Source organism: Sus scrofa, chromosome 7 (genome assembly GCF_054392235.1).
Source record: "Sus scrofa isolate SSC_HxYL_T2T_F1_AM1 chromosome 7, Sscrofa_HxYL_maternal_Yorkshire_Landrace_v2.0, whole genome shotgun sequence".
NCBI lineage: Eukaryota > Metazoa > Chordata > Mammalia > Artiodactyla > Suidae > Sus > Sus scrofa.
In genome coordinates this window covers 76,609,726-76,637,254 of record NC_139389.1, presented here as the reverse complement: position 1 = coordinate 76,637,254, position 27,529 = coordinate 76,609,726, and the positions used below count along the sequence as shown (strand labels likewise).

At 39.0% G+C, this 27,529-nt stretch overlaps 1 long non-coding RNA gene across 3 annotated transcripts in view; it reads left to right on the top strand.

Annotated features, from left to right (window-relative positions):
- LOC102164814 (uncharacterized) overlaps positions 1 to 21,484 on the top strand; it is a 71,256-nt gene extending 49,772 nt beyond the window's left edge. Inside the window, exons 5-6 of one of the 3 annotated variants that reach the window (XR_014810697.1) lie at positions 15,937 to 16,025; positions 21,369 to 21,484. This is a non-coding gene — a long non-coding RNA (uncharacterized LOC102164814). Of the gene's footprint in view, positions 1 to 937; positions 987 to 15,936; positions 16,026 to 21,368 lie in introns of all 3 variants that reach the window. The other 2 variants (XR_014810699.1, XR_014810698.1) reach the window with 2 other exon arrangements.
- Positions 21,485 to 27,529: the final 6,045 nt, after the last annotated feature.

Sequence of the window (27,529 nt, the reverse complement as noted above, 5' to 3'; positions counted from 1 at the left end):
GGAATAATCAAGACATTCTCTTCAAGTTATTTCACAAAAGCAACATGAATTTTTACACATCATATTTAGAAAGCCATTGTCTAACTGGATGAGGTGGTCTTGCATGAACTACATTTACATCTTCTAAGACAAAACATCCTCCATGAATATACAGTGCCATAGTTTACTAGCACTATGTTTGGAATTAGTCTGTCCTGGTTTGAGTCCTGGTTCTGCCAGCTCTTCTTCTCTGTTGCTTATCCTCAGGCAAATGGCTTTTTGTAAGTTTCAGTTTCCTTTGTTGTCTGTAAAATAGTGATTCATGCCTCACTTATTTTTGTATTCTCTGGCAAGATATTTAGCCATTTGATAACTCACTCATCTGTGGAGTAGAAATTGTGGTAATATCTATTTTATTACGGTTCTATGAGGGTTAAATAAAGGAGTATATGTAAAGCATCTGCACGTAGTAAATAGGTAGGCATTCAGTGGATGTTAATCATCATTAGTATGGCGCCAGGTTAACTGTGCTTAGCAGACGTTTGTTTATATGATTGAATGACACTGATCCCAATTAGTGAGAAATTGATGATGTTCTATAACTAAGCATACATCCAAAATTGTATGGTGAAGGACTACTGGTAGAGAGCAGTGACTTTTGCTAATAATGTGCTAGCAAAGACCTGGAAATAAGTTCCCAATGACTTCCTAAAACGTGTGCTTCCAGCAAGTAATAGTCGCTTTTTGAGGGGGAAAATCCCTGGAGAAGTCAAAAGCTCTAGGGGGCCATAAAACTCTTGCTTTATTTTTGAGTTGGCACAGAAGGAAGGGCCCATACCTTGTTCTGAGCTGCATGAGGTGCAGCGAAGTTTTTATTTCATGTTTCCCTTTTGTCTTTGGTACACAGGAGGGGCTGCTGGTGCCCACCTAACATTCCTTCTCCCTTCTTCCTTGACAGCAGAGTCCTGATTTTGTCTTGGTATCTACTCCTCACCCTCCTGACACAGGTAAATCCTGATTAATCTAAGTCAATTATAGTAAACCCCTCCCACCCACCCCAACCCCCGCACAAAGTCTGATTTAGGAAGGAGCATGGACATAAATTCTGGCCAATGAGGAATGAGGGACAGCTGCAGTAGTGGCTTTTGGGAAAGAGTTCCTTGCACTGAAAAAGAGGCACACTGGATGGAACACCCTCTTTCTCATGGCTGCACATTGCCATGTCAGGATAGAATGTTTGGAATTGTGGCAGCTATCAGAAAGTAAACATATTTTCTCCTTAGGATCAGTGAGGTTCAATATATGGCAGAAACTTAAGCACAGGAGTGAAACGATTTCTTTTATGTCTCATGTGAAGTTTGTTGTTAACCGGTGATTATGGTCTGGATTTTTAGACTTTTGGTCCAGCGTATTCAAATGTGTTGAAAATTTTTAGAGTAAAATATACATAGTGTTGCTTACTTTAAATTGCTTTTTATTCTTATTTACAGAAATATCATTAATCAATCCCTTTTTAAACAGCTTTACTGAAATATAATTCACATGCCAGTTTACCAATTTAATTTGTAGAATTCAGTGGTTTTTAGTATATTCACAGAGTAATGCATCCATCATGCAATTAATTTTAGAATAGTTTCATCCCCAAAGAAACCTCCTAATCATTAGCAGATGTTCCTAATTTCTATCCAAACACCTGCAAACTTAGGCAACCACTAATTTACTTTCTGTTTCTATGGTTTTACCTATTCAAGATATTTCATCAATGGAATCATATGTGATTTTTCATGATTGACTTTTTTTGTGTGTGTGTGTGTCTTTTCTGGGGCTGCTCCTGCAGCATATGGAGGTTCCCAGGCTAGGGGTCTAATCAGAGCTGTAGCCACCGGCCTACGCCAGATCCAAGCCGCATCTGCAACCTACACCACAGCTCACAGCAATGCCGGATCCTTAACCCACTGAGAGAGGCCAGGGACTGAATCTGCAACCTCATGGTTTCTCGTTAACCACTGAGCCACTACGGGAACTCCATAATTGGCTTCTTTTACTTGACATAATGTTTTCAAGATTCACCCATGTTGTAGCATGTTTCAGTTCTTCATTTCTTTTTATTGTTGAATAATATTACATTGTATGGATATACAACATTTTATTTACCTTTTTCATCTGCTGATGGACATTTGGGTTGTCTCTCTTTTTTGGGTATTATGAACAATGTTGCTGTGACCATTTATGAGCAAGTTTTTTTGTGGACATATGTTTTTAGTTCTCTTGGGTACATACCTAGGAATGAAATTGCTGAGATATATGGTAACTCTATGATTAACCTTTTGAGTAGCCGCCAAAGGCTTTTCCAAAGCAACTGCACCATTTTACATTCCCACCAGCAGTACATGAGGATACTAATTTTTCCACATCCTCACCAATACTTGTTATTATCTGTCTTTTCAATTACTGTCATCCTGCTGGGTATGAAGCAGTATCTCAAAGAGGTTTTAATTTGTGTTTCCCAGATGGCTAATTGTATTGAATACCTTTCATGAGCTTTTGGCCATTTGTCTATCTTCTTTGAAGAATTGTCCATTCACATTTCTCCAAGGAAGACATACAGATGGCTAGTAAGCACATGAAAAGATGCCCAATATGAAAATATGAGAGAAATGCAAATCAAAAGTGTAATGAGGTCCCACCTCACACCAGTCAGAATGGCCGTCATTAATAAGTCTACAAATAACAAATGCTGGAAAGGGTGTGGAGAAAAGGAAACCTTCCTTCGCTGTTGGTGGGAATGTAAATTGGTACAACCACTATGGAGAACAATATGGAGGTACCTCAGAAAACTAAACAGAGAACTAACATATGATCCAGCAATCCCACTCCTGGGCATATATCTGGACAAAACTATAATTCAAAAAGATACATGCACCCCTATGTTCATTGCAGCACTACTCACAATACCAAGACATGGAAACAACCTAAATGTCCATCAACAGATGATGGATTAAAAAGATGTGGTATATATACGTGGAATACTACTCAGACATAAAAAGAATGAAATAATGCCATTTGCAGCAAGCAACATGGTTACAACTAGAGATTCTCATACTAAGTGAAATCAGTCAGAAAGAGAAAGACAAATACCATGTGATATCACTCATATGTGCAATCTAAAATATGGCGCAGAGTTCCCGTTGTGGCACAGCAGAAACAAATCTAACTAGGACCCACAAGGTTGTGGGTTTGATCCCTGGCTTCACTCAGTGGGTTAAGGATCTGGCATTGCTGTGGCTGTTGTGTAGGCTGGTAGCTCTGATTTGACCCCTAGCCTGAGAAACTCCTTTAGGGCTGTGGGTGCGGCCCTAAAAAGCAAAAAAATAATAAAAAATAAAGAAATAAAATGAAATAAAATAAAATATGGTACAAATGAACCTATCTCTAAAACAGAAACAGATTCACAGACATAGACAACAGACTTGTGGTTGCCAAGGAGGAGGCAGGAGGGGGTGGGAAGGACTGGGAGTTTTGGGTTAATAGATGCAAACTATTACATTTAGGATGGATATGCAATGAGGTCCTACAATATAGCACAAGGTAGTATATCCATCTCTTGGGATAGAACATAATGGAAAATAATGTAAGGAAAAGAATATACATATATATATATATACATACTTGGCCACTTTGCTCTATAGCAGAAATTGATACAACATTGTAAATCACCTATAATAAAAAAGAAAAAAAAAAAAAGAACTGTCCATTCAGATCCTTTGCCCAATTTTTTTTTTTTTTTAATTTCTTGGGCCGCTGCCACGGCATATGGAGGTTCCCAGGCTAGGGGTCGAATCGGAGCTGTAGCCACCAGCCTACGCCAGAGCCACAGCAAAACGTGGGATCCAAGCTGCGTCTGCAACCTACACCACAGGTCACGGCAACGCCGGATCGTTAACCCACTGAGCAAAGGCAGGGACCGAACCTGCAACCTCATGGTTCCTAGTCGGATTCGTTAGCCACTGTGCCACAATGGGAACTCCTTTTGCCCAATTTCTAAATGAACTTTTAGAGCAATTCATTTAGGTTTTTAGAAAAAATGTAACTTCTTCCATTAGTGTGGTACATTTGTTATTATTGATGAGCAATACTGATACTTATAAACTGAAGCCCGTGGTTAACATGGTTTCATTCTTTTTGTTATACATTCTATGGGTTTTGATAAATTTGTAATGACGTATTCACTATTACGATATCATACACAATAGTTTGATACATCAAAGACTTATTATTAAGAAAAGCAGTATTCCAAAATTAATCTACAAATTCGACACAATTCTTGCCAAAACTCTATCTGGTTCTTGGCAGAAACTGACAAAGTGGTCCTAAAATTCCTTCGGAAATATGAAAGACCCAGAATAGCTAAAATAATCTTGAAAAAGATCAAAGTTGGAGGACTCACACTTCTCAATTTCGAAATGTCCTACCTAGCTACAGTAATCAAGAAAGTGTGATCCTGGCATGAGGATACAAATACAGATCAATGAAGCAGAGTTGAGTCCAAAAAATAAGCCTTCACATTTATGGTCAGTTGATTCCATCTGGTGCCAAGGCAATTCAGCAGGGGAAAGAAAAGCCTTTCCAACAGATGATGCTCAGACAACACGATATCCCAATGTAAAAGAATGAAGTTGGACCCTCTAATTCACATCATGTATAAAAATTAATTTTCGGAGTTTCCTCGTGGTGCAACAGGTTAATGATCTGGTGTTGTCACTGCAGAACAACACCACAGTGTTGTATAGTTTTCAGAGTATAAACTTTTTTCCTTTTGTTTTCTTTTCTTCCTTCCTTCCTTCCTTCCTTCCTTCCCTTCTGTAAGCAAGCAAAGTCTTTATTGCAGGAAAGCAAACAGCTCCCAGGACAACAGGGAGAGGGAAGAAGAGTGCTCCCCTTGTCCCCCACCCCCGCTGCGCCCCACTATGTTGGGTCCAGAAAGATGTGGCTTTCTGCCATTGGCCTTGCCCAGTTAACTATATCAGTCCTTGTCCAATAGGGGCCTTAGGGGTGGAAATGCCCTACAAGTCTCGGGGTTTCTTTGCCCTTCTCTTTCCATAGACTGAGTCACAGTGGGTTAGAGATTAAGGTTCATCTGGGCGTAGGTACACTCCTTAGAGTAAAAAAGCCCTATGGGAATGTTACTTCCTGGAGCCCTTAAACCACAGATGTTAATCAGTAGTCATTTCAAAGAATGCATCTAAACCCATGCTCCTACACTGACTACCTGAGTTACTGTTCTGCCTCAATCCCACCTCTGGAGTTGGAGACTCTAACGGAGGGTGGGGTGGGGGTTGGGTGGGAGGGGAGGGGAGTTGGGTGGAGGAAAGGGGCAAAGACTGCTCTGACTGCTTCCTGCTGAAAAGGGGCCTCATTTAGGGGAAGCAGTTAGGTCTCCACTCATGGAACGATTGAGTGGGCTTCGATACATTACATTGGGTACCCCTTCTACCACCATTTGAAGGTTGATAGCTTTTTTTTTTTGTCTTTTTGCCATTTCTTGGGCGGCTCTCGCGGCATATGGAGGTTCCCAGGCGAGGGGTCGAATTGGAGCTGTAGCCACCGGCCTAGGCCAGAGCCACAGCAACGCGGGATCCGAGCCATATCTGCAACCTACACCACAGCTCACGGCAACGCCGGATCGTTAACCCACTGAGCAAGGGCAGGGACCGAACCCGCAACCTCATGGTTCCTAGTCGGATTCGTTAACCACTGCACCATGATGGGAACTCCTGAAGGTCGATAGCTTTTAATTGGAAGGTAATGAAGCTAGAAATACAATTAATTATATGAGGTCCAAATAAAAGGATCACGATCACAATGATGACTATGGTGAGCAAATATTTCCACCAGGAGGAGGAGGTCAGCCAGTTCCAGAGGGCAGCTCCAAAACCTGGAGCTGGATCAGACATCTTATGAATCTGCTGCCAGAGATCTCACAGGGAATCAGACACATTCTGTGAATAATCAGGAATATAGACACAACATGCAGATTGTATAATAATAGCATGGTACCTCCTTGAGCTGCAGTGAGTATATCTAAGGCCATTTGGTTTTGTAGCACTACTTTTCTTATTTGTTTTTGTTCCATATTTAGGGTGGAAATAGCTTCTGCAGTATCATTAAGAGCTTGTGGAGTAAAATTAGTTAAGGCTTCTACCCGCAGCCTTATGTCAGTGGTTCCAAATGAAGGCACAAATATTGCTGCTAGGTAATCATACCAGTGGAACACTGAACTGGCCCATCTAGCATGCAAATAGAGTAGGTTGGCTGGTACTTGGCTCAGAGTTTTCATAATGTTGCCATTACATTTATTACTAAACATTTTATTCTTTGTGATGCTACTGACAATGAAATTGTCTTCTTAATTTTATTTCTGGTTCTTTTTTGATTAAAAAAATTTTTAATTTTATTTACTTTTTGAGTTCAGGTTTAAAAATTGAGGTATAGTTTATTTACAATATTATACTAGTTTCAGGTGTACAACATAGTGATTCAAAATTTTTATAGATTCTACTCCATTTAAAGTTAGTATTAAAAAAAAAAAAAAAAGGGAGTTCCTGTCATGGCTCAGTGGCTAACGAATCCGACTAGGAACCATGAGGTTTCGGGTTTGATCACTGGCCTTGATCAGTGGGTTAAGGATCTGGCGTTGCCGTGAGTTGTGGTGTAGGTTGCAGATGCGGCTCGGATCCCGCGTTGCTGTGACTCTGGCATAGGCCGGCAGCTACAGCTGCGATTAGACTCCTAGCCTGGGAACCTCCATATGCCACAGGAGTGGCCCTAGAAAAGGCAAAAAGCCAAGAAAAAAAAAAAAGTTGCTATAAAATATTGACTATATTCCCTGTACAATATATCCTTGTAGCTTATTTATTTTGAACATAGTGGTTTGTGTTATTAATCCTCTACCCTTATTTTTTCCCTCCCTTCTTCTCTCTCCCTACTGGTAACCACTAATTTGTTCTCTGTGTCTTTTTTTGTTATATTCATTTGTTTGTGTTATTATTGTAGATTTATGTATAAGTGAGGGCCTTCAGTATTTGTGTTTCTCTGTGTAATTTACTTTACTAAGGATAATGTCCTCCAGGTCTATCCATTTTTTTGCAAATGGTAATATTTTCATTATTTTTTTATGGATGAGTAGTATACATATACATACAGCACATCTTTATTCATTCATCTGTTGATGACATATAGGTTGCTGTTGTAAATAATGGTGCTATGAAATTGGGGTGCGTGTATCTTTTTGAATCAGCGCTTTTGTTGTCTTCAAATATATACCCAGGAGTGGAATTGCTGGGGCATATGATAGTTCTATTTTTAGTTTTTTGAGGCCCTCCTGTTTTTCACAGTGGCTGCACCACTTTACATTCACACCAATGGTGTACAAGTGTTTCTCAAATTTGTTATTTGTAATCTTTTGGATGACAGCCATCCTGACAGGTAGAAGATGATATCTCATTGTGGTTTTGATTTGCTTTTGTCTGATGATTATCATTTTGGGGTTGTTTATTGTTAATGAAGAGAAATTCAGTTGATTTTGTATTCTTCAACCTTATGAATTGTTTTATTAGCTCTAGTAATTCTTGGTAGATTCGTTAGGATTTCCTATGTATGAAATCATATTGTCTGCAAATAGAGATAGTTTTGCTTTTTCTTTTCTAATCTGGATGGTTTTATTTCATGTGCTTGGCTATTTGCCCACTGGCTACATTTTCCAGGACAATGTTGAATAGAAGTGTCAAGAGTGGACATCTTCTTGCTCATGATTTTAGGGAAAAAGCATTCTGTCACTATGAAGTAAGATGTTAGCTGTGGATTTTTCATAGATGCCCTTTATCAGGGAGCCTTGGAAGAAGAGAGACAGAAAGGAAGCAATGGAAAAATAGATATTGGTGGATCTCACATTGATGATCTTGGGCCTTTCTTTTTTGGACAAAGGCCCAAGGAGAGGGTATAACTTATGCCTATTTGAGACATGCAAGAACAGAGCCTGACTGGGAGTTTCCATCTTAGCGCTGTGGTTAATGAATCTGACTAGGAACCATGAGGTTGCGGGTTTGTTCCCTGGCCTTGCTCAGTGGGTTAAGAATCCAGCGCTGCCGTGAGCTGTGGTGTAGGTTGCAGACACAACTCGGATCCTGTGCTCCTGTGGCTCTGGCAAAGGCCGGCAGCTACAGCTCCAATTCGACCCCTAGCCCAGGAACCTCCATATGCCATGGGAGCGGCCCTAGAAAAGGCAAAAAGACAAAACAAACAAACAAACAAAACAGGGCCTGACTATGCCCGAATTAGGGTTTGAGATAGAAACTAAGTCGTAGAAAAATAAAGTTATATTTCTTGCACATTGAAGTTGTGAACTGACTCATAATCACTGTATTATTATTAATTACATTTATTTTTTCTATCATAACCAGTAATGGGATATATAATAATAATTTCAAGTAATGTATCTTTTTGGATGCCAGCCCTGTTCGATATGAATCAATATGTCTTAGTGAATAAAATTTTAAAATGCTAGAATATTGGAATTAGCATTGATTGATTAGGGAGTCTCTTGTGGATATAACAGGGAATTTTTGATTTGAAGTCAGAGAATAATACTGTTATAGAAAAGACAATCTCCTTTTACATAGAAATCAAGGACATTTAAGCATGTAAAGGCTATTAGAATGCTGACTGAAGGAGTTCCCGTCGTGGCGCAGTGGTTAACGAATCCAACTAGGAACCATAAGGTTGCAGGTTCGATCCCTGCCCTTGTTCAGTGGGTTAAGGATCCGGCGTTACTGTGAGCTGTGGTGTAGGTTGCAGACGCAGCTCAGATCCCATGTTGCTGTGGCTCTGGCGTAGGCCGGTGGCTACAGCTCCAATTGGACCCCTAGCCTGGGAACCTCCATATGCTGCAGGAGCGACCCAAGAAATGGCAAAAAGACAAAAAAAAAAAAAAAAAAAAAAGAATGCTTACTGAAGACTTGAATTTTGAAACATACCCTTTTTACACATTCAAAGGAAACATGTATTCATCTGTATAAAATTGAAAATTATACTTTCTTATTTGTAGGACTGTTGTGTAATCAGAAGCAGGATTTTATGCAAAATGTGGACATGCATTATAATTTTCCTAGCAAGATAATTACTATACTGCATTTTAATGAAAGGAAAAAATCCATCTAAGTTCTAGAATTTGGCACTAGAATTCAAAACAAAAAATACTTGAAATAGTCTTTTTTCCTATTTTTTCAAATATTTACTCATTTTAAGAAGCCTTCATTATCATATCCATTTGAGTGCTTACTTCATTTCTCTTTCTTGAAAACTTAGAAAAGCGTTGATATTGTGTGGTGTTCTTTACTTTAAACCAAGGGATCTTAATCTCGGATGTACATTTGAATCTACTGCGTTTGCTTTAAAAAAAAAAAAAAATGGGCCTCAGGCATCCCTGGGAGTGAGGGTTTGTCACTGGTATTCATTGAAATCTTCCTAGTGATTTTAATGAACAGCCTGGGAAGATGGTGGACAGATCACTAGGCAGAAGAATTACTGCTCTATTCAAGTGTCTCTGCAAGCATTTAATAAGTGCATGAGGCTATCATAGCCTTGACATTGTTAATTCTCCTAACTCTGATTCTGTGATATGCAAAAAGGAGTCAGACATCTACCTACAGACACTTTCTGCAGGTATTAATTATGCGAGACCTATGGTTGAACAGACAGTTGTTTCTCATTTTAAAATTTAATATTCTGGGAGTTCCCATCTTGGCTTAGTGGAAACGAATCTGACTGTCATCATGAGGACGCAGGTTGGATTACTGGCTTCCCTCAGTGGATTAAGGATCTGGTGTTGCCCTGAGCTGTGGTGTAGGTTGCAGACGGTGGGTGGGAGGGGTGTCCTGGCATTGCTGTGGCTGTGGCTGTGGTGTAGGCTGGCAGCTGCAACTCTGATTTGACTCCTAGCCTGGGAACCTCCATATGCTGCCTGCTTGGCCCTAAAAAGACAATCAATCAATCAATCTGTCAGTCAATCATTCAAAAAAAAATTAAGATTACATTTCTGACTTTACATCAGCCTTTTTTGGTTTTGTTTGTTTGTTTGTTTGTTTTGGCATGAGTTAGTTGTCCCAAATTGTCATCTCTGGAGACACTGACAAAATAGAATTTTTTTTCAACCTGCAAAACTAGAGCAGTATAAACTGGGGAATGTAGTGACTACATCAAGGAGATACCACCGTGAACAGTAAGCTGACCCATCCACCACATGCCTGGCTGTCTTGTTTCTAAGTCTAAAATCTCTGTTTCACATCTCCAGCTCTTCCTTGAGTTCTGGTCATCTGGGCATCTTCATCTGGATATCCCAGATTTATCTCAAATGCATTTGTTTTATTTTATTTGCTTTTTAGGGCTGCACCTACGACATATGGAAGTTCCCAGGTTAGGGGTTGAATCGGAGCTGCAGCTGTGGGCCTACGCAATCCGGATCCAAGCCGCATCTGCAACCCTACACCACAGCTCACTGCAGTGCCGGATCCTTAACCCACTGAGTGAGGCCAGGAATGGAATCCATATTCTCATGGATCCTAGTTGGGTTCGTAACCTGCTAAGCCACAATAGGAACTCCCCAAACTCATCTATAGATGCAAATTAATCATCTCAAACTCCCAGTTTAACATTTCTGCTTTGGATTTCTCATTGGACCTCTAGTCATCACAGCACTTACTGGTTTTATCTGTGTCTTCCCCCACCAAAACGTAAGCTCCACAATGGTAGGAACTTTTTTTTCTTTCTTCTTTTTTTCTCTGGTCTTTTTAGGCCCACACCATATGGAGGTTCCCAGGTTAGGGGTCAAATCAGAGCTTTTGCTGCCAACTTACACCAGAGCCACAGCAATGCCAGATTCGAGCCTTGTCTGCAACCTACAGCTCACAGCTCACGGCAACCCTGGATCCTTAACCCACTGATCGAGGCCAGAGATTGAACCTGCAACCTCATAATTCCTAGTCGGATTTGTTTCTGCTGTGCCATGATGGGAACTCTACACAAGGGTAGGAACTTTTTTATGTTTTACTCACTGCTGTTTCCCTGTTGCCTACATTAGTGCTCGGCATGTGGTGTGGATATTTGTTGAATCAGTCTTTACCCTAAACTTGGTTTCTGTCCTGAACAAATGCCATTATTAGTTTCCACAGCTCTATGGTCTTTTTCTTTATGCTGATTCAAATCCTTGTAGTTATTTTTAACTCTACCCTAGCTTCCTCCTATACCCATTTAGTAAACAATTCCTTACAATGTTGTTTTCAGATATCTTTTAGGGTAATGTCATTTTTTTCCATTCTCATTGCCACCATTATTTTAGACACTTGAAAACTCTTACTGGGACTATGAAATACAACCTACTAAGTATCATGTTCTCTAGGTTTTTGTTACTTTAATTAATCCTACATATTACTGCCAGATCAATCTTACTTGGAGCTCAGCTATCATTATGTCACTCCCTTACTTAAGGCTCAGTACTGTTTAAATACAGAATCCTCAGCCTGGCATTTGGAACTGCCACAGTATGACCCCAATCTGTCACTTCAGTTTTATCTCCCACTTTTCCTTTACAGATTCCTTATGGTATCTCCTTATGGTTTATTCCTTATGGTAAATAAGCTGGGCTACTTGTTCTTTGAATACTCCTTGAACTTTCCTACTTCTGTATTTTCTCATAGTATCTTCTTCAGGAATGTTCATTAACAACTATTTCTTGTAGTATTTGCTTTTGTGTAGCTAAATAATATCCATATATTTTTGATTCATCAGCATTAAAAACTGACTTATTGGAGTTCTCTTGTGGCACAATTGGTTAAGGATCCTGTGTTGTCACTGAAGCAGCTTGGGTCGCTGCTGTGCATGGGTTTGATCCCTGGCCTGGGAACTTCCACATGCCGTGGGTGTGGCCAAAAAACTCCTGACTTATTGTGGCACATTATTTTAATAATATGGTATTACACATACCATAGTGTTTCCTTAGCATATTTTCTTGCAGACACAATTTTTTTTTCTTTTCTGGCCATACCCATGGAATATGAAAGTTCCAGGACCAATGATTGAATTTGAGCTGCCGCTGCAACCTATGCCACACCTGCCAGCAATGCAGGATTCTTAACCTGCTGACGGGGCCAGGCATTGAACACAGCACTGCAGAGACAACTTGGGATCACTAACTCCCTGATATAGCTTTTTATTTTTCCACAAGTTTGTTATTATTTCATTTTCTTATTTCTTTGTTCTTTGGGGTGTGATTTTTGCTATTTCTTCCCAGGAAGACTGTTGAACACATCAGATACTCTATAAATTCAGTTTCTTCCTGGAAACTCCTTCTTGGGCCCTGTTTAATTTGTCTAGGCCTGCTATTCAATATTTCTGGAATCCTATGACTTTCTTGGTTTACCCCTTTGCTTTGCTTAAGCACATAACTCTAGGAGCTTCCTAAGGACTGATACATGGGAAATAAACTTTCTGAGGCCTTGAATATCCAAAAAAGTGATGATTTAGTTGGGTACACAATACCAGCTTGAAAATGGCTTTTGTCTAACAGTTTTGAAGGCACTGCTTCATTTTCTTCTAGTTTATTTCTGTTGAAAAGTGTAGTGTTGTTCTAATTTCCGAACCTTTGCATAAACCTTTACGAAGTGTTTCGAAGATGTCTTTGTGTTGGTTTTTGGATGTTTTCACTGTAGTTAGCCTTTGATATGCCATTTCACTCTGGAGATCTGTGTCCTTCAGTTCTTGACATTTGCCTTGCATTGTTAGAGAAGACACTCTTAGCTGCCTGGTCAACAAGCTATTCTTCCCATGTTCCTTGCTGACAGAATTCTGATTTTATTCAGACATCAATGTGCCCAGTCCCAGAGCACAGATGCACAATGAATGTTAAAGTCAGTCATGCCATCTCATTCCCATTTGCCAGATACTTTTTTTTTTTTTTTTGTCTTTTGTCTTTTTTGTTGTTGTTGTTGTTGTTGCTATTTCTTGAGGATTTTCCCAAAGTCACCCTATTAAGTAGTGGTGAAGCTTAGATTAAATTTCCCACTTTTTTTTTTTTGTCTTTTTGCCATTTCTTGGGTGGCTCTCGCGGCATATGGAGATTCCCAGGCTAGGGGTTGAATCGGAGCTGTAGCCACCGGCCTACACCAGACCCACAGCAACGAGGGATCCGAGCCGCGTCTGCAACCTACACCACAGCTCACGGCAACGCCGGATCGTTAACCCTCTGAGCAAGGGCAGGGACCGAACCCGCAACCTCATGGTTCCTAGTTGGATTTGTTAACCACTGCGCCACGACGGGAACTCCTTTTTTTTTTTTTTTTTTTTTTTTTTTTTGTCTTTTGTCTTTGTTGTTGTTGTTGTTGTTGCTATTCTTTTTTTTTTTTCACTTTAACTTATAACTAATGGTGGCCATGGTGATGCTTTTTTGGTTAGTGAAATAAAAGAAGTCTGCTTGGGGGAGGGGGAGTTTCAGGGGATGGTTTTATTTACTGATGTGAGTCATGGGAAGAGCGCATCGTCTTATCTCTTTTTCCCTGCTTGGGTGTGACTGTGAAAGGGCATACTGTCGCTTTAAAATTGTGAAAGCTGTCCTGCTGTCAAGAGGGGACAAACCCTAAGGACAAAATATCAAAATACTGAGAAATGGCAGAGCTGATTGAGTCAAAGCCCCAAACCTGGAACAGCCTACCTCCAGAACTCATGTTTTATGAGATAAACACTTTTAATACTTTTGCCATTTTTTTCTTGTCTCTTTTGTCACTTTCAGCCAAATGACTTCTAACTGAAGCATGGTTCATTGGTAAGTTTTTCCCTTTCATTTGTTCTCTAGTCTACTTTTGGAACTCCTATTAGTTTGGTTGGAGCTTGTGGATTAATTTTCCTATCTTTTTTTCTCCTTACTCCTCCCCCCTCCCTGATCCCCTTTTTTTCCCCCTCACTGTTCTAATTATCTGGGAGATTTCCTCAGTCTTAGCTTTCAACCATTACACTGAATTGTTTATTTCAGCTCTTAGATGTTTAATTTCCAAGACCTTTTCTTTGATAGTTCTTAAGAAGTACATCTTGTCTTATTTCATATTCTCTTTTAAATCTGAGACTGATAATTATTGTTTTGAAAAGTTTTCTTCTTCTACCGGCTTTGTTTCTGTTTCTTTTGAGTTACTGTTTTATTTGTTGTTTTTTAGGTTGGAGGCTTTCTTCAGCTATTGAGTGATATAAAGTTGTCTTTTTATATTTGCAAAAGGTCTTAGAAAGTTGATTGGGAGCTTTATGTATGTGAGTGGACTTCCTAGTAGTGTGGTTGGGTAGCAAGTAAGCTCTTTCTTTGGAAACTCCAAAAGAGCAATATCTACAGATATTTTCTTTTAGGATTTAAATTTCTCCAAATAAGACTCCTCAGAGAGGTTCATAGATGCCTGCAAGCAGGTATCTAGGAGTAGGAATAGGGATGGTACAAGCGATTATGCATCCCACAAGTCACTCCTTGACTTTTGCTTAAGACTTCTCTGTGATGTATTGGTAAATATTAGCAACTAACTCTTTGAAAGAAAAAAAAAGGCCCTTATTTGTAACCACCAATATTTGTGGTATAAATATTCTGACCTTGTCCAGTTTCAGGCTACTAACATGATGTCACTGAATGCAGAGGTGGGAAGACACACAGTAGCTCATCATTATGTAGTATTTCTACCATGCAGATACAATAGGTGTAAATAATCTCAAGAGCATAAAAAATACAGTCAAAATAATTGGGAAGTTATGGCCTTTGAGTATATATTATGTCTGTATATATGTGTGTGTGTATATATATATATATATATATATATATATATATATATATATATATTTTTTTTTTTTTTTTTTTTTGGGCCACAACTGAAGCATATGGAAATTCCCAGGCTAGGGGTCAAATCTGAGCTACAACTGTTGGCCTGTGCCACAGTCACAGCAACTCTGGATCTGAGCCACATCTGTGACAACATTGAAGCTTGAAGCAACACCAGGTCCTTAACCCACTGAGTGAGGCCAGGGATCTAACCTGCACCCCAGTGGATGCTAGTCAATTTCTTAACCCACTAGGCTACAACGGGAACTCCATTATGTCTGTTTGTGATACAATTTATTTAGTTGTAGGCTTATATAATTTAATTTTTTAATTTTTTTAATTTAATTTTTTTAAATGACTGTGTCTGACAACTGGTTTACAAAATTCCTAAAATTTAATAGTTCCTGTGACCTGGTACAAACTAACTCTGGAGCATTGCTGCTGTTTCCATTCCAAGTCCATCCCCCTTCACTGTGGTCTGGTCTTTCTGACTCTGGAGTCTCTATTGTTGATTTTTCTTCTGACAAAATTGTTTGGTATTCTTCAAGGGGATGGTAGAGGATAAAGAGTGATGGCCTAATCGCATGAGTTATGAGTAAAACTAGGGATTTTCAGTTTGTTGGCAGGCTTTCAACAAATCCTTTTATTTTCAGCTCCATACCTAACTCTCACCTTCCAATGTTCCTGAAGCCACAAAGTCTCTTAGGCTCTGCCAGTACAATAAGCTTCTCAGCAGGCACTTAGCTGTGCCCCTGCTCTCCTGGGTCTGTTGGTGCTCTTCCATATTCCCTTTTTTTTGGACCACTCTCACAGCATGTGGAAGTTCCCAGGTCAGGGATCAAACCCACATCACAGCGGTGATCCAAGCCACTGCAATGACAATACTGGATCCTTTCCCTGCTATGCTGCAAGGGAACTCCCTAATCTACTTTTTATAAAAATTTTTTTAATTAAAAATTTTATTAGCCAATTTATTTATTTATTTTTAATCTATCTACCTACCTTTCTTTCTTTCTTTCTTTCTTTCTTTCTTTCTTTCCCACACCCATGACATTCGGAAGTTCCTGGGACAGGGATTGAACCTGTGTCATAGCAGTGACTTGAGACACAGCAGTGACAACACTGGATCCTTAACCTGATGAGCCACCAGGTAATGCTACCATCTACTTTCTATCTTCTAAGATCTTGACATCACTTGTTGGTTATTATCTTTGTCTGTGTGGATTTATAATTTTTGTATTTCCTTTCCCCATTTTAGTGAAAGCAGATAAGTGTTTTCAGCTAGATTTGTACTCTTTTATTGGAGAATTTTGGATATGATAGCTAACCAGTGAGTAATTCCCAAGCCCCTACAATGTGCCTAGCACTGGCCTATGTGTGGAGGATATAAATTGTCATCTCCTCAAATACAATAGTCTTGTGTAAGAGCAGACATAATTAGAAAACAGTAAAAGGCATTATGTAATAATGTTTGAGGTTGGAGAAAATTTAGGATAAAGTGCTATGAATGCATATAGAAATAATATTGGGCTTCATTTTAAATAAACCTGCCTGTGTTATGGCACTACTGAAAGCAGGTTGTACAAGAGAGACCAGAAACAGGCTAGCTTAGCTAATTTAAATATATAAAATGAATGTAATCAAATTGCACCTTAAATTCATGCTCTGTTAAATAAAAGTTAACAACTGTTAAGGAAGGTGAAGATCAATACTTGATGAAATTGTCAGAGGAGGCTTTATGGAAGAAGTACCACTCGAGATATAATTTTAAGGATCGATGGACTTACAAACGGCAAAGGGGATCATAAACTATTATAATTGGGATACAAACAATATTTTAATGAAAATGTGAATACAATATAAATTAAAATGTAATTTCAATGCAGTTCAGAGAAGGCCATTAAACATGTTTATGGATTTCTGAAATACATTACTAAATACTAAATACTAAATAACTAAAGCTAATGAAGCCTAAATAAAGTCAAAGGTGGAAAATGCCTACTGAATTAAGCATAGGAATTTAGATTTCTTCCTGCAGAGATGGTGCTTTCGACAATATTCCTTAAAGGTAATGCTCTTATAACCTTTATTTCCTGTATTTCCATTTTACTTTCAAAAATTTTCCCTAAAAGAAACAAACTAACATTTCTGACTCTGCATTTCCTTATCTAGAAATGGTATTAATAAAAACTTCGCTGCCAACTTCATGGCTGTTCTAAAACCTGAACAGTATAATGCATAAGGAAATGCTTCAGAATCTTTCAAACGTATGATTCAGTAAACAATAAAAATTGTATAGATTGTGATCGAATAGTGGTTCTGTGAAGATAGTTTTAGGAGTAAATACTGCAGAATTCTCTGCAGCGTTGCCTTGGGTTGCTTCTAATGACTTCATAAGCACTATGTATTATATTTTTCCTGGAGTGTAAATAACTGTACATGTGTGACTATGACTAGTTGAATGGTTCATGTGTACTGAATCATCTTTCATCAGCTGACCCGATTTACAACTATGTAGTTACCTGTGATTTGGAGTGTCATTGGAAAATTCTTGTTTGTATTATTATTATTATTTGTCTTTTTGCCTTTTCTAGGGCCGCTCCTGTGGCATATGGAGATTCCCAGGCTAGGGGTCTACTTGGAGCTGTAGCCACTGTCCTACGCCAGAGCCACAGCAGTGAGGGATCCGAGCCGTGTCTGTAACCTGACGGCAATGCCAGATCCTTAACCCACTGAGAAAGTCCAGGGATCAAACCCGCAACCTCATGGTTCCTAGTCAGATTCGTTAACCACTGTGCCACAACAGGAACTCCTGTATTATTTTTTATTTATGCATTATGTACAAAAATTGCTTTCTTTGTCCAGTTTAATTAGATTATTGAAGAATGATGACAAACTGCTAATGGAGAGAATGGTGCCACAACTCCAGTTTCTCACATAACCGAAGACAAGACTGTTTGATTACTGAGAGAAGAGCAGAATTGTAGAACTGTAATACTGTCTAGTCTTTCATTAGGAAGAGAGTTCAGAAGTTCCCTCCTGGTGCACCGGGTTAAGGATCTGGCTTGTTGCTGCAGTGGAATAGGTCATTGCTGTGGTGGGGGTTCAGTCCCTGGCCTGGGAACTTCCACACACCATGGGTGTAGCCAAAAAAAAAACAAAAAAACAAACAAACAAAAAAAAACCACAAGAAAACAAAAATGAAGTGAATTCACTTGCTACTAAGAAAAACAGAACTTGATTTGTGACCCAAAGAGAGTCATTTCACTGCTTACATATCCCTATTCTCTAGAATCTAATATTATAATATTATTTTATGAAGTTTGATAATATTACAAAAATGTACAAATTATTATACTCAAATAATAACATTTAACTCTCGACAAAGTTTCAAAATACACAAAGGGTTTAATTTCTTAACAAAATATGCGTATTTTTTCTTATGGCAAAAAAGAATTGCTCTTTTATGTCAATTATATTTCAATTTAAAAAAAAAGAAATTGAAGAGTTCCCATCATGGCTCAGCAGTGATGAATCTGACTAGTATCCATGAGGATGCAGGTTCTATCTCTGGCCCTGCTCAGTGGGTTAAGGATTCGGTGTTGCCATGAGCTGAGGTGTAGTTTGTAGAGGAGGCTCAGATCTGGTGTTGCTGTGGCTATAACGTAGGCAGGCAGCTACGCTCTGATTTGACGTGTAGCCTGGGAACTTTCACATGCTGCGGATACAGCCCCAAAAGACAAAAAAGCAAGAAAGGGAAAAATTGCCTATAAGAATCCCGCGGCATATGGAAGTTCCCAGGCTAGGGGTCCAATCGGAGCTGTAGCTGCCAGCCTACACCAGAGCCACAGCGACACTCGGAGCCTCATCTGCGACCTACACCACAGCTCACGGCAATGCCAGATCCTTAACCCACTGAGCAAGGCCAGGGATTGAACTTGCAACCTCATGGTTCCTAGTCGGATTCGTTAATCACTGAGCCACGACAAGAACTCCCCATAATTCTTTTTTTAAATTTTTTTTTTGCTTTTTTTTTAGAGTCGAACCCATGGCATATGGAGGTTCCCAGGCTAGGGGTCGAATCGGAACGTAGCTGCCAGCCTACACCACAGCCACAGCAATGCAGGATCCCTTAACCCACTGAGTGAGGCCAGGGATCGAACTCACAACCTCATGGTTCCTAGTCAGGTTCATTGACTGCTGAGCCACAACGGGAACTCCTAAATATTTTTAAAATGATTTTTATTTTTTCTATTATAGTTGGTTTAGTGTTCTGTCAATTTCTACTGTACAGCAAAGTGACCCAGTCACACACACACACACATATATATATATTCTTTTTCTCACATTATCCTCCATCATGTTCCATCATAAGTGACTAGATATATTCCCTGTGCTGCACAGCAGAATCTCATTGCTTATCTACTCCAAAGGCAATAGTCTGCATCTATTAACCTCAGACTCCCAGTCCATCCCACTCCCTCCCCCTCCCCCTTGGCAACCACAAGTCTCTTCTCCAAATCCATGAGTTTCTTTTCTGTGGAAAGGTTCATTTGTGCCATATATTAGATTCCAGATATAAGTGATATCATGTGGTATTTGCCTTTCTGTCTTGACTTACTTTGCTCAGTATGAGAGTCTCTAGTTCCATCCATGTCACTGCAAATGGCATTATTTCATTATTTTTATGGCTGAGTAGTATTCCATTGTGTATATATATCACATCTTCTTAATCCAATCATCTGTCAATGGACATTTAGGTTGTTTCCATGTCTTGGCTATTGTGAATACTAATGCAATGAACAAGCCGGTGCATGTATCTTTTTCAATGAAAGTTTTTTTCGGATATATGCCCAAGAGTGGGATTGCTGGGTCATATGGTAGTTCTCTAGTTAGTTTTCTGAGATACCGCCATACTTTATTCCATAGTGGTTGTACCAATTTACATTCCCAGCAACAGTGTAGGGAGGTACTCTTTTCTCCACATCCTCTCCAGCATTTATTTGTTGACTTGTTAATGGTGGCCATTCTGTCACACTTTGACTATACTCTTATTGAAATCTGAGTTACTGAGTAGCATGTTATCTATTGCTGCATAGACAACTACCATGAACTTGATGGCTTAAAACAACATTCCTTTTTTTTTAAACGATTTTTATTTTTTCCATCATAGCTTGTTAAAACAACACATTTCTTATCTCACAGTTTCTGTGGGTCAGAAATCCATGCACAATATAACTGAGTCCTTTGTTTCATGATCCCTCACAAGGCTGCAATCACAGGGTCAGCCAGGGCTCGAGTCTCATTTGAAAGCTCAACTGTCAAGGAGCAACTCTTCTGGACTTGCGGTTATTGGCAAAATTCATGTTCTTGTAGGCTGTTTTCCTGAAAACCATAGTTCTTTGCTGGCTGTCACCTGTTCCCTGCCACATGGCCTTCTCCATAGGCAGTTCAGGACATGGTAGCTTGTTTTATAAAAGCCAGGAGGTCTAGAAAGCCAGAAGTTACAATCTAATGTAATGTAATCACAGAAGTGGCATCCAATAGATTGTAAGTAACCAATAGAATAGAAGTATTCTATTGGTTAGCACAAGTGGAGGGGATTACACAAAGGGGTGAATGCCAACAGACAAGGATCACTGGGGGCTCTCTTAGAGTCTGTTAGAAAAGAACCAATTAATTTGACATATGACATAAGCTACAGAGAGATGCCCACTAAGAAATCATATTCAATTAATTCTATGATCCAGAAGGAATTGGTGGGAATGGCTTAAGAGTTTTCCAGTTAGCAATATAATGTCTCAAACAAATAAGTAATAAACTACCATGCGTATTTTTTCTTCTTCTGCCATTCTGCTCTTTCTCCAGTACTGTCAGCTATGATATGACATAGCCTACATCAGACCCTGGAAAAGTGGTAAGAGTTGCAGTTCAGAAAAATGTTGAGAGAGGAATACAACTCACATATATCTATGTTTTATCAGTCAATGGTGTATTTCATCAGCAAATGGTGTTGATTTTGTTATATTGGTAAATTATATTTATTAGAAAAATGGCCTTCTCAACAGCACATGCCAGCATGTTCCCCCACAAAAATAGCTTGAGTTAAATAAAGTAGCAATTCTTGGACTTGGTTAGACATTTACCAAAGAGATTCAATGTGGCATTAATGTAACAAGTTGTTGATTTGCATAATTGACAAAACTTCATCAGGTAATTTAAAGCACTTTTTGTATTCCTAACAGTCAAAACACCTCTGATAAACATGTTAGAAGAGTTATGCACAAAATGAACTTTTTATGTGTAAAAACATTTTTATCTGTTTTGAAGAGTAGTAAAGACTGGAAAAGCCCAAAATGGGAGAGATTAGTAATTATCATTTCAGTAGTGTTTAGACTGATGAATTATGGTTAGTGGGTGGCCTCTAATTGGATTGAGAATAAATTCATTAGCCTGAATGAGGTCAGGAAAATCCTATTTTATTATTTTTAAGCTGCATAAGAAGATATCTTGGAAAATGGACCCAAATACTGCCTGTAAGTTTGGCTGGTATGAATTGGAGCACTTTCAGCAGCTCAAGAGTTGTGTGGAAAGCTGAAGACAAAGGTAAAGTTTATGCTTTTATTTTTAAATTTATTTATTTATTTGCTTTTTAGGGCTGCACCTGCGGCATATGGAAGTTCCCTGGCTAGGGGTAGAATTGGTGCTGCAGCTGCCGGCCTATGCCACTGATACAGCAGCGTGGGATCCAAGCAGCCTCTGCAACTTAACCCACTGAGCAGGGCCAGGGATCAAACCCGCATCGTCATGGATGCTTGTTGGGTTGGTTATCACAGGAACTACCAAATTTTATACTATTAGGTTAGCCAGTTTAATCTAGAGCAGTTTAATATTATAATCCTTTATGTTGATATTTCTGCTCTATTGCTGTAAATCAGGCTATACATAGAGTGATTTGATAGGAATTTTTCACTTTATAAATGGATTTAATACATTTTGTGCCTATAGTATTCATGACATATCATGTATAATATCTATGGTTAATAAATCCTAAGTAGTTGGTAAATGAATTGATGGGATTTGGTATTGCAATGCCAAGTAGAAGAAACTATTACATAGCCTACGTGATTATAGAGTACATTCTTACATAGTGGTAGCAGCTTGAAACAGACAAAAATCTACATTGTTTCCTTTTTCCTGAAGAAAATAAAACTTCACATTAGCTGAAGTGTAGGTTTGGTATTTGACAGGGCCCTGCTTTGTCATTGGCCTTGGGATGTTTTTTAAACTGCACAGGAAAATTCCCTTCTGAATACAGAATGAAGTAAGGTTTTAGCAAAGTCTTGTATAAACTTATGTCTTCTCATCTCCAGTATAGAACTGACGGGTAGGAAGGACTTGGCTGAAAAGACACAGGTTTAGTCAAGCCTTGGAGAAAATGAAACAAAAGGCAAAACCCTGGGAATACTAAGGCCTTGGGTGTAGCAAGTATTTGCCTGAGGTGACAAACTTTTTCTGAATTCTGATAGTGTGGCTTCTATTTCAGGATAGGATCGTCTTTGAAGCTTTAAGCATGAGCTCTTGACCTTTGTCCAAGGATTCAGTTTAATCTTATAAATCAGAAATTCAAATGTCAGATCACCCATGATTCCTCCAGCTTTGGATATTGGCATTTAGAAACCCATCCTGTCTCTTTCTAGAAGTGGATTTTCAGTCATTTGGAGGCACAGTCTCTGAAGCCTATCCACTCTAAGAATATGTAGCTATCCTCCCTCTTTGGAAAATTTGTTTTATGCCACTTTGCTTTTGTGAAAGACCTTAGTACCTATTTTTCCCTAAATGAAAGAAATCAGAAGGGGATATTTGCTTTTACGAAAAAAGGTGAAAAGTGAAAATAGTGTTCAGCATTTGTTTTACAGTGAGTGGCTATAGAGGCAGTGCCCCTGGAGCAACGCAGTTCGCACCCAAGCTCCTTCCCCAGGGACTACACCCAGCAACTCAGCATCCAGCCACCACAGCTTTCTGTGCCTATCTCGATTTATTTTGTGAGGCTGTTAGTACCATGTGTCCTAAGATAATTCTTCTTTGCCTTAAACCATTTCAGCTTACAAAAGTTTTCACAAGAACGCTCACTCTACTTTTAGAGAGTAGGGGAAACATGTACATACATTTGCTTTGTGTAATTTGAAAAAGTTAGAATGAGGAGATTCTTTAACAGGATGGCTTTATGTGAGCTAAGGTACTAAATGGCCAGCAAAGTCTTTGCTATGAGAAAAATCCACAAACTTTCTAGACCAAATTCCCTACAGAGAGACTGGCTATTCTCCTAAGCAGAATTACTCTATATTTTAATGTGAACATTTGTATTAGATGTCTATAAAAGCCAGTTTCATGCTTAGTCATGAGTAGAGAGAATTGGAAACAAATCATAGTATGGGACAAAATAGGGTCAATTAGTGGAGTTGTCATTTATATAAGTCCATAGATGGGGTGAGGTTTTCATCTCAGTGAGCCCTTTGAACAGGATGACAGGAGACAGTAACCTTAAACTCAAGGAGCTAGCACTAGTTTTTGAGCTTTATTTAGAATATTCAACAGAGACTGAAAACTGTCCACATCTCCTTTAGTGAGTTGGGCAAAGGAGTGAAGCACTGAGGCAGGTCTTGAGACTTATGGGCAGGGAATAAGGCAGCTTCCTCATTTGTGTGGAATCTGAACTTTCAGTGAGTTCTTGGTCATGTAAGGAACATATAATATATATACATTTTTTTTTTGAGGGAGGGTAATCTAGCAGGTACATATTTTCCCTTTCTAGAAACCACTGCAAGAGATTACCTTACACATAGGAGACATTCAAAAGAATCCTCTCTGGAGTTCCCATCGTGGCTCAGTGGTTAACGAATCTGACTAGGAACCATGAGGTTGTGGGTTCAATCCCTGGCCTTGCTCATTGGGTTAAGGATTGGTGTTGCCGTGAGCTGTGCTGTAGGTCGCAGATGTAGCTCGGATCCCGCATTGCTGTGGCTGTGGTGAAGGGTGTTTTGATCACTGTTTGTAAAATTCTCTCAGAGTGGTAGAAACTTAATCTTGCTATGTACAGATAGCACCATAGACACCAGGATTGTGTCTGTGTAGTGCCCAGATGTCCCCATGGTGATGTGAATTTAATCCTCAAGGTCTTTATCCATACCAGCATCCATTAAGATGTCCCATATTTAACCATGCAGGTTATTGTCAAGTTTTACCATTTTCTCAAACTTAAGCTCTTTTTAAGGATCAGCTTTCTCTCAGCCACCCCCATGACTCTTTCAGGGGGCAAACCCTGGAGGCTGCCTTAGGCTATTCACCTAAACATAATCCCAAACTATTTTTATTCTGTGGTCCTGCCACTACACTAAGATCTTTTTGGGAATGAGGGCATTGATTTTTCTGTTCTCATATCCCCCAAACTGATTTTGGGCTCTGTTGTTTCTCCTCCTCACTGGGGCTGAAACTTTGGAGAACAGGGGAGAGGTAGTTAAAAGTGTATGAGGTTCCTTCTCGGGAGCTATAATAGTCACAGATTATTTTAGCTTCAAATAAAAGAAATCCTATCCAACACTGTTTTAAAAAATCAATCATCTCACACGACAAGAGGTCTGGAGACAGAGGCTAGGACAGGCCTAGCAGTTTAACTATATAATCAGGAATCCATCTTCCTGCCATACTTCCACTTTGTAACCCTCAGCTGTTGGCTTTTGTCATTGTGTTTGTCACTGTTGTGCTTCCATGTTCACAAGATGACAGCCACACCTCCAGCTGTCATAAGACAACGTCATATAGTTTGTCCAAATGGGGAAGGGCTAAAAGAGATACAAGGAATTACAGGGGGGAAATCCTTGATATTACAAACTGTATCTCACCATAATTACAAGCACAACCAAAACCCACCCAAATTAGGCCAAGGAAGAATTTGTTGGATGGTTATAAATGTACCTCATGGATCTAATGATAGGAAGTATAGCTGACCTTCAGTGTGGATAAGAAACAGAAACTGGAAAGCTGTTATGGACCCGTATAGCTGTTCTCCCTTCCTTCTCTGGATATGATCTCTTATGGTCTGTTTTACTTTTCCTTCTTGGCATTGGCTTTTGCTGCTTCTCCATGCTTAAAGCAGAAAATTGTCATCTTAGCCTTCTCAGTTCAAATGCAAACTAAGGTTGAGTAGCATCTCTTATTTTTTAAGTTCTCTGGGGAAAGAATATGGTTGGCCCAATTTTGGTTGTATGTCAATCTTTAATCCAGTTAGTGACCATGGAGAAGGATTCAAATGACGTAGCAATTCTTGGGAATTAAGGGAGAATACTCTTTTTGTTTTGGCTGCACCTGTGACATGTGGAAGTTCTGGGGCCAGGACCATGTCACAGAAGTGATCTGAGCCACAGCAGTGACAACGCCGGATCCTTAACCTGCTGAGCCACCAGGGAATTGCAGAGAGAATACTTTTTTGAGAAGGGGCCATTGATTTGAGGGTGATTTGTGGTAGTTGTTGAAGAAGAAACAATGGATAGCGCTATTACTTTCTTGATCTCCTAATGTGCTGAAAGGTAAATCAAATTAACCATGCATTCATTCATTGTACAAACACTGGTCTCACTTGTTCTTCCCCTTATGCTCTCTCTCAGAGTGTCAGTACTGTTCATCTAGTTGCCCATGTCATAAGCCTCTATAAAACCAATAAGCATGACAATAGCTAACATATTGAATATGGGTACTGTGTGATAGGCATTCTATGTGTATTGTTTTAAATTCAACCTCATTAACAGCCCTACAAATAGGTATTACCTGTTTCATAGATAAGCCAAAGGGAAATTTAGAGATGTGAAGTCAAGCTTCTGACCTCTCTTTGGGATTACTGCAATAACCTCTCTAACCTCCCGTCTCCCTGCCTCTGATATGGCCCCTCCCATCCATTTTCTGCCTGGCAATCATAGTGGTATTTCTAAAACACAAATCTGATAATGTCACTTTTTGCTTAAAAGCCTTCTATGGTTCCCTCAGAGTAAAGTCCACACCCCTTTGCATGATGTATAAAGCCTTTCAAGACCTAGGCAACCTTCACCTTGCCAACCTCTAATTCTCATCTCCTTCAGTCTTGCACTTCACGGTCTATCCTCAAGCCACAGATTATTTGCAGTTCCTAGCCGTTCATTCTCACCTCTGCACAATAACTCTGTAGCCAGCCATTCTTCCTACTGAGTCTTACATACTTCAGGATTAAGCTTAGATGTTACCCTATTCAGAAGCATCCTGATTGAATTCCATCCCCCTCTTTTATACTTCTGTATCACTCAGTGATTTTTTTCCTATAGTTATTATACCATAGTGTAATTATTTGTTAACTTACTCTGTCTCTTGCACTGGATTGTTTAGTCCTTGAGTGGAGAGATTATGTCTTGTTTACGGTTGAAAACCCTAAAGGTTAGTGCTTGGTGCATAGTAATTGCTCAATAAATATTTGTTAAATGAATGAATTTTCATTAGAAGTCTGGAAGAACTTGCAAAGCCACCTGGAGAGAAACAGACATTTAGCATTTTTTTGTTTAGTAAATGGATTATTCTGACAGCTATTCTCCATATTCAATTGGCTTTTAATTTACAAATATTGAGCAGATACAAATTTAAAATTAAGTTAACTGAAAACACATCACAAAATAATAAAATAAGAAAGTAATATAAAGCAGTAAGCTAAGAATGCCATACCTAGTGTAAGATAAAGAAAGTTGAATGAAGTAATATGCTTGTTAGTCTGGGGGAAAAAAGCAAGGAATTGAATTTTTTTTGGAGCTTAATAAGTTGAATGTACTTTGCTGGTAATATGTCATTTAATTCTTACAGTAGTCTTTTAGGTTGTTATGTTATACCTGTATTAATGCTAAGGATATTAAAGATCAGATTAAAACAAAATAACTGAGTGATTATACAACTAAATTTGTAAATATAAGAAGCAAATAAATAAAAATTAAACTCAGAAAATATTATGGAAAATATGTTAGAGTAAATCACCCTATACCCTAAATGATTCTTTTGCTGAGTCTGGATTCCTGTATCAGCTTTCCAGCTTTCTCTCTCCTAAAGTGATTTCCTTCACTCTCATCTACTTTGTTTTTTTAATTAATTTTTTATATTACTCAATGAATTTATTACATTTATAGTTGTACAGTGATCATCACAACCCAATTTAATAGCATTTCTATCCCAAAGCCCCAGTGCATCCTCCCACCCCCCAGCCTCTTTCTTTTGGAAACTGTAAGTTTTCAAAGTCTGTGAGTCATTGTCTGTTCTGCAAAGAAGTTCATTGTGTCCTTTTTTCAGATTCCACATGTTAAGTGATAGCATTTGATGTTGGTGTCTCATTGTCTGACTGACTTCAATTAGCATGATCATTTCTAGACTGAGACTGATCCATGTTGCTAAAAATGCCATTATTTCGTTCCTTGTAATGGCTGAGTAATATTCCATTGTGTACATGTACACATCATCTACTTTGAATGTGGAGATATGTACTTGCTTTTACCAGGATGAATCCCACCTCCTTCCTCAAGCTTTGTCTCACTTAAGTTGCTTCTTGAATGAAATTTGCTTCATTACTCCCGCTTTCTGATGCAGCTAAAC